Here is a 7,313-nt window from a genome sequence, read left to right as displayed (position 1 = left end):
ACTGAGGTAAATGCATTATTTTTGTTGTTTTAGAAGCACACTGTGCTAGTTAATTTTATTTGTTCAAGGGCTCATTTGCAAGCATTAAACCAAGCGTGGGCTTGAAGTCTGTGAGTCCAGATTCACGTATTTAAGAAGATAAAAGCAAACTGTGATCCATGAATGTGGATGAAAACTAAAGGCTCACAGTTAATCACATTGTAGTTTTTAAATTTCTACAGCCTAGAAGCCATAAGTCACAGGTCGTTTAGGTCTTTCTGGATGTCCCACAAGGTCTCTGAGCTGAGCAAACTCATCATCATTCAGCTTCTGGTTGATAACACTGGTTAATCCCCAAGCATTCCGGATAGATGGAAGGCTCACGGAGACTTTGCTCTCCATGTCATACATTCCCTTCATCATCGTTGACTCTGGAGGAGTCATGGATAGACTTTTCAACACAGATATTCAATGAGATCAACCACACTTAATCCAATAGTCCAGCTGGTATATCCTTTTAGCTTGATGACTTTGTAGGCACTTTCAACCACCGTCTTAGGTACATCTTTCCAACTGTCACTGTCATTGTCTGTTTCCATTTCTGGATTCAGTTCCTGGAGACAAAATACCTCCCACATTCACTTTATTCTGCACAGCCACACTTGAGTTGCCATGTTCTCCCAAAATCCATCCATGGCAGCTGCTGGGATGAATGTCAAGTTGTACAGCCAGAAGATAGCAAAATCTAGCTGCATCTGGATTATACCCACTTCCAATCACACTGTGCTTGGCTAGTCCACTTAATTTCCAGGTAACATATCCACTGGGATATGAGAATATCCACTGGGTTGGAAACCACAATTATGATGCAGTCAGGACTGTACTTGACTTATGTAGGAATAATGAATTTGAAGACATTCACATTCCTCTGTACCAGACTGAGGGGCTCTCTCCCTCCTGCTGGTGGACTCCTGGAGTTACCACCATAATCTTAGAATTGGAGGTCACAGAGTCATCATTACCTGCCAAAATTTAGGTATCTAAAGAAATAAGTTCCCATGTTTCAGGTCCATTATTTCTCCTTTGAGTTTATCTTCCAAAACATCCACGAGCACAAGTTCATCCTCCAGAGATTTTCCCAGAATGCTGATGGCACATGCCATACCAACTTGTGCAACATCCACTATAGTAATCTTATTGTTTTGGACAATTGCTCTTCTTCTGCAACTGGTGCAATCAGTTTTCCGTTGTGAGTTGCCATTGTGCCCAGGAGAGATGTGAGAATCATGTGAGGAAGATAATAAGGTAAATACTTTCTACTTATAGACCAGAAACAATTTGGAAAGTTTTCCGAACTCTCTAACATTGTTATCTTTCAGTATAAGGCCTAGAGATGAAACAACTTTACCAAATATTAGGTCAGTTGTTAGCAGAGTAGGGCATGAGCTCAGCTCTCCTGGGTCCATGGTTGCTACTGTTTCCACCATACTCTTATACTAACCAAACATTTCTTTCTTTTTTTTTAAATTTTTTTTAACGTTTATTCATTTTTGAGACAGAGAGACACAGAGCATGAATGGGGGAAGATCAGAGAGAGAGGGAGACACAGAATCTGAAACAGGCTCCAGGCTCTGAGTTGTCAGCACAGAGCCCGATGCGGGGCTTGAACTCACCGACCGCAGATCATGACCTGAGCCAAAGTCGGACGCCCAACCGACCGAGCCACCCAGGCACCCCAAACGTTTCTTAGTAAAACACAAAAGTGGTGGGTAGAGAAAACAGGAGCCAATAGCATTAAATTTTAGAATAGGTAAGGAAAAAAAAACACCTTGTATTTAAATAAACTTATTACAATTAATACTTCAAAAGATATGTAAAACAGGATATATTTAATCAATCAGTATCTATTCGTTTACCATACACTTGTTAATCATCTACCATATGAAGACACAACACAAGATGTAGGAGATGTAATGATGAATAGATCAGAAATTGTTCCTGCCCTCATGGAGTTTTGAGTTTAAGGACTAAGGGTCAACAATGAGATTGAGATAACACAATCTGGAGATTAGGCTACTTTGGAGTAAAAATGTGACTACTTACCTGGACCATTCTGTTTAATTAAAATTAACTGAGGAACTGAGATTTTATAGAAATATAAGTAAAAAAATTAGTGTCCATGGGTGGCTCAGTCAGTTAAGCATCCAACTTTGGGTCAGGTCATGATCTCATGGTCCATGAGTTTGAGCCCCACATCAGGCTCTGTGCTGACAGCTCAGAGCTTGGAGCCTGCTTCAGATTCTGTGTCTCCCTCTCTCTCTCTGCCCCCCCCCCCCCTTCATTATCTGCTTCTCTCTCTCTCTCTCTCTCTCAAAAATAAACATAAAAAGTAAATTAAAAAAGAAATATAAGTCAAAAATAATCTCTAAGAGAAACTATTTTCAGGTGACTATCCTCTGAAGTTTATTTCTCAATTTTTACATAGAAAATCCTGCACCTTAACAACTTCAAATCCAAACCAGTCTTCAATCTCTATATCGAACATCAGTCCTCATTAAAATGTACACAAAGCTGTCTCCAATGACATCTACTGGAGAGAATCAATCTGAAATATATATGAGTTCTTCAAGGGAGGTAAAAATAGAAACTTTTAGGAATCTTTGAGGAATAGTAAGTACTTCAAATTTACCAAATAAAGATCCAGGTCTGTACACATATCCACACTTTTCAAAGAGTTTGCAAATCAATCATATCATTAAGGCTCTAGGATTTGAATGGTAACACGTTTTTTTTTTTATTTATTTTTTTTTTCCCAACGTTTATTTATTTTTGGGACAGAGAGAGAGACAGAGCATGAACGGGGGAGGGGCAGAGAGAGAGGGAGACACAGAATCGGAAACAGGCTCCAGGCTCTGAGCCATCAGCCCAGAGCCTGACGCGGGGCTCGAACTCACAGACCGCGAGATCGTGACCTGGCTGAAGTCGGACGCTTAACCGACTGCGCCACCCAGGCGCCCCGAATGGTAACACGTTTTGATATCATGCTGGAGTGGCAATGAAGGCATTGGCTTTCCCAAACTGATCTACTGAAAAGAAAATTCTTCTGCACAAGGGTCTTATAGTAAAGTCAGATGACCCTGCAATCCGGGAGACCTAGTTTCCTGGGCAACATAAACAGAACAGAGACAAGAGCCAAACACAGATATCACCTCCTGGTGATACTTTGTTAAGATGAGTCCTGGAGGTGCCTAGAAATTCCTAAACTTTCTTTTCCTTGAACTCTGTTTTCCCAAACTGGAGAAGGAAGAAAGCAGAGCTATAGAGAACTGAGTTGCAAAAGGCGTCAGGATGCTGGATCAGCTTGAGATGACAAGGTATTTCTAAAGGAGCAAAAAGGTCAGAACCAAGGGTGACGAGGATAAAGCTATTACAGAAATCCAGAGCCCAAGGAAAACTTAGGAAGGATGACCATTCTAGGACCCAGAATCCTTCTGTGCTATGACAAGGACTGTTGGTGGTTTGTGAGGTTGACTGTACACCAGGTACTATGCTTACTGCTTTGTGTTACTATCTGTTTAAGTCCTCACAGCTCAATGAGTTTCCATCTCTTCTGCCCCTGACAATTTATCCCAGACTGATACGTCCCAATACCTGTCCTACCCCTGATTCCTAGATGTGTCTCCACAGCATAGACCTCCTTTTCTATCATCTACCTAAATCTTAATGGAGTTGTTTTCATATTTAAATACAATTACTTCTTCCTTTGTGAGTTCATCTCTCCTATTTACAGGTTTTCCAAAAGTACAACTGAAATCCAAATGCCTCTTTGTTAAATAAGAGGGAAAATATGATATTTACCCGGAGGGCATTTTTTATAAAAGGACTGCTGTACACATCAGTGAATATAAAACTGTAAATAACCTTGGAAGGAGGTCAAGGTCTTGGCTAATATTCCTCTTTTTATGCCCTGCTTGGTAATCATCAAATATCTAGTACATGGTCTCCATAGGGCAGCCAGTAAAGAACACTCAGAGGCAGGAACTCTGATGCCAGATGACAGAGAAATCTGATTCTTGGCCTGGTTGCTTTTTTACCATTTCTACAAGCATGTAAGTTGGCCTCACTCATCAGTCAGTCCAAGCATGTGATAGCAATTGCTCATCCAGTCACTAAAATCAAGGAAGAGGTGGGGAAATCAGCTACAAGCAAAGGTTGATATTGACTGTTAACACCAAAAGGTTGTTTAGCATCACAGCAGACATGACAAAGAAAAGGGAGTTTAGAACAAAGAATCCCTAAATAGCAAAAAAGGTCACAGAGGATAGTGTATTTCCAGCTCTCCTGTCTCAGTTGGTTCTTTGCACTGAGTATTTTAACCATTTTCCTGATTACCAAGGCCATCTCTGATTAAAACAAAGAGGAAGGAAAACATGAGCCTATTGTTTATGACAGCGTCACACCTGCATGTTTGTGTTAGGTACACATCTGTGTGTGTAACTGTCTCTGGGCATATGTGCATGTAAATGCGTGATTGTTCACAAACACACTAAGTGCTTGAAACAAAGTCTGTGGGTTATCATGTAACAGCTATAATAACAAGAATACCTCAGGCACGCACTTGTTGGCCTCATATTAAATTTAAGATCCCTTGCTTTATACCCAACTTTTATGACTTCCTCCGCCCCCACCCCCACCTGCTTTGAGGATCCAGAACCTTTACCTCCTAGAATAGAAGCTTTGAATGTCCCTTTTCCTTCCTCCGAATCGTCCTCCCATCCACCTGGAGGAGTTGCCAAGGTCCTTAGAGGAAGGGAAACTTTTTCTAAAATACCTGGAGAAGGTTGAAGTGAGTAGACAAGGATACCTGGGCTTCCTGGCCATAATACAGACTGCCTCTTGGCCTTCCCTACAGGTTTTAAAAGCAAGTTCCCCGCTTCCGTAGAAGTCCAACCTTGCCTTATCCATTTTGAACCATCCATATTAACAAGCCTCTTTCTGGCATCATGCTGCCCTGAAGGTATTACGGTTCCTGGTACTTTTAGTTAAGAATCCCAATCTCTAACAAGGAGATCCAGACTCAGCAACATCTGGAAAGAGAAACTGACAAAGAATGGCAACAAATTGCTGCAAGCTGATGGCAGAGAGTAGAATGACTATTAATGGGAAATCATTGAATTTTGGCTTCAGTTAAGCCTGAAACATTAAGCATTTTCTAATGTTTCTCTCTGTGGTAGTAAATTGACTGAAAATTGTGATTTTTTTAATGGAAGATGTGATGAACCATTCAGCTACAGCCTCAGTTCTTCAGCTGACATTTTCTCTTCTACTGTTTATTTGCTATTTTAGTACTCAGAGCTTTAGAAACACAACTCCTCTTTTTTTAATTTTTATTTTAATTCCAGTCAGTTAACATACAGTGCTATATTAGTTTCAGGTGTACAATATAGTGATTCAATAATTCCATACATCACCCAGTGCTCATCATGACAAGTGTGGTTCCCCATCACCTATTTCACCTGTTCCCCCACTCACCTCCCCTCTGATAATCATCAGTTTGTTCTCTCTAGTTAAGAGTCTATTTCAGGGTGCCTGGGTGGCTCAGTTGGTTAAGCATCCAACTCTTGATTTCGGCTCATGAGGTCATGAGATTGAGCCCCACAGTGGGCTCCATGCTGAGCATGGAGACTGCTTGGGATTCTCTCTCCCCCTGTCTCTTCCTCTCTCTCCCTCTCTCTCCCCTCTCTCTGTACCTCCCCCACTCACTCTCAAAATAAATAAATAAACATTACAAAAGAGTCTGTTTCTTAGGGTGCCTGGGTAGCTCAGTCAGTTGAGTGCCCGACTCTTGATTTCAGCTCAGATCATGATCCCAGGGTCTTGGGATAGACCTCCAAGTCAGACCCTCTTTTTCTCGTTAAGCCCCTGCTTAAGATTTTCTCTCCTCTGCCCCTCCCCTGATTGCTCACTCGCTTTCTCTCTTTAAAATAAAAAAATAAGGGGAGGGGAAGGAAAAAAAAAAAAGAAAAAAAAAAAGAGGTTAGAGTGGGAGAGAGAGCCAAAGCATAAGAGACTCTTAAAAACTGAGAACAAACTGAGGGTTGATGGGGAGTGGGAGGGAGGGGAGGGTGGGAGATGGGTATTGAGGAGGGCACCTTGTGGGATGAGCACTGGGTGTTGTATGGAAACCAATTTGACAATAAATTTCATATATTGAAAAAAATTAAATTAAATTAAAAAATAAGAGTCTATTTCTTGGTTTTATTCCCTTTTTTCCCTTGTGCTGTTTCTTAAATTCCATTTATTAATGAAATCATATGGTATTTGTTTTTCCCTGAATGACCTATTTTGCTTAGCCTAATACTCTCTTGCTCCATCCATGTTGTTTCAAATAGCAAGACTTCATTCTTTTCTATGATTGAGTAATATTCTTGTGTGTGTGTGTATGTGTGTACCACATCTTCTTTATCCATTCATCAATCGATAGATACATGGGCTGTTTCCATATTTGTCTGTTATAAACATAGGGGTGCATGTATCCCTTTGGATTAGGAAACACAACTCCGGTTAACCAAAGTTTTTCCCTGTACAATTTGCTAAGAATCCAAGGTAAGTGAATCATTATTCAATGCCACTTTTCTCAAAGTTTCAATTTAACTTTATACTCGTTTTGCAAAGTGATATTGATCTTTATTGGTGTGTCTCAGATCATTGGTTGTGACAAGAAATGGTCTAATTTTTTCCAAAAACTGTCTCCCAACTGTGCTGTGTTACTCTCCTTTCCTGATGGGCAGTATTTCCCTTAGTGACATCTTGGTCTGACTTCTTGGTTTTCTTGTCACCTTAACTTATTAAAGGAGTCATATTCAGGCACACAAGACTTCATGTGAAGTGAGAATCTCAATCTTAATTGAAGCATATTTAGTATGAGGAAAGAAGACTCATGTTGCATGGTGTATGTGTAGGTGAGAAGCGGGGGGGCGGGGGTGGATTATAATCTCTGCCTTTAAACATTTGGGGATTATTTGGAGGAAGAGACAGAAGACTTGGACTCTATAATTTCAAAAGTTAGGTCTCAGTGAGGGATGTTTCCCGGAGACAGATTTAAACTCAATATATGGAAATTCTGCCTACAAATTAGTTGTCCAAAAATAGAAAGGCTGACTTATAAAGTTGCACATATTCCTACATCAGATAAAAGGTTGCTCAGGGAAGAATCCTTCATTATTCCTTTTACTCCTCCCCACTCACTCACACCCATCAGCCCCAGCCAACATCTCATCCATTAGCCAATCCTGCCAGGCCTACCTTGGATCTACGTTTCTGTTATGACTGTC

The 7,313-nt window shown here is 40.7% G+C and overlaps 1 pseudogene; it reads right to left on the bottom strand.

Moving 5' to 3' along the window:
- Positions 1 to 236: 236 nt before the first annotated feature.
- LOC123579774 lies at positions 237 to 1,240 on the bottom strand (annotated as a pseudogene).
- Positions 1,241 to 7,313: the final 6,073 nt, after the last annotated feature.

The sequence above is a fragment of the Leopardus geoffroyi genome, chromosome A3, assembly GCF_018350155.1.
Source record: "Leopardus geoffroyi isolate Oge1 chromosome A3, O.geoffroyi_Oge1_pat1.0, whole genome shotgun sequence".
Classification (NCBI taxonomy): Eukaryota; Metazoa; Chordata; class Mammalia; order Carnivora; family Felidae; genus Leopardus; species Leopardus geoffroyi.
Note: the sequence above shows the minus strand (reverse complement) of the source record. Positions and strands in the feature narration are given on the sequence as shown.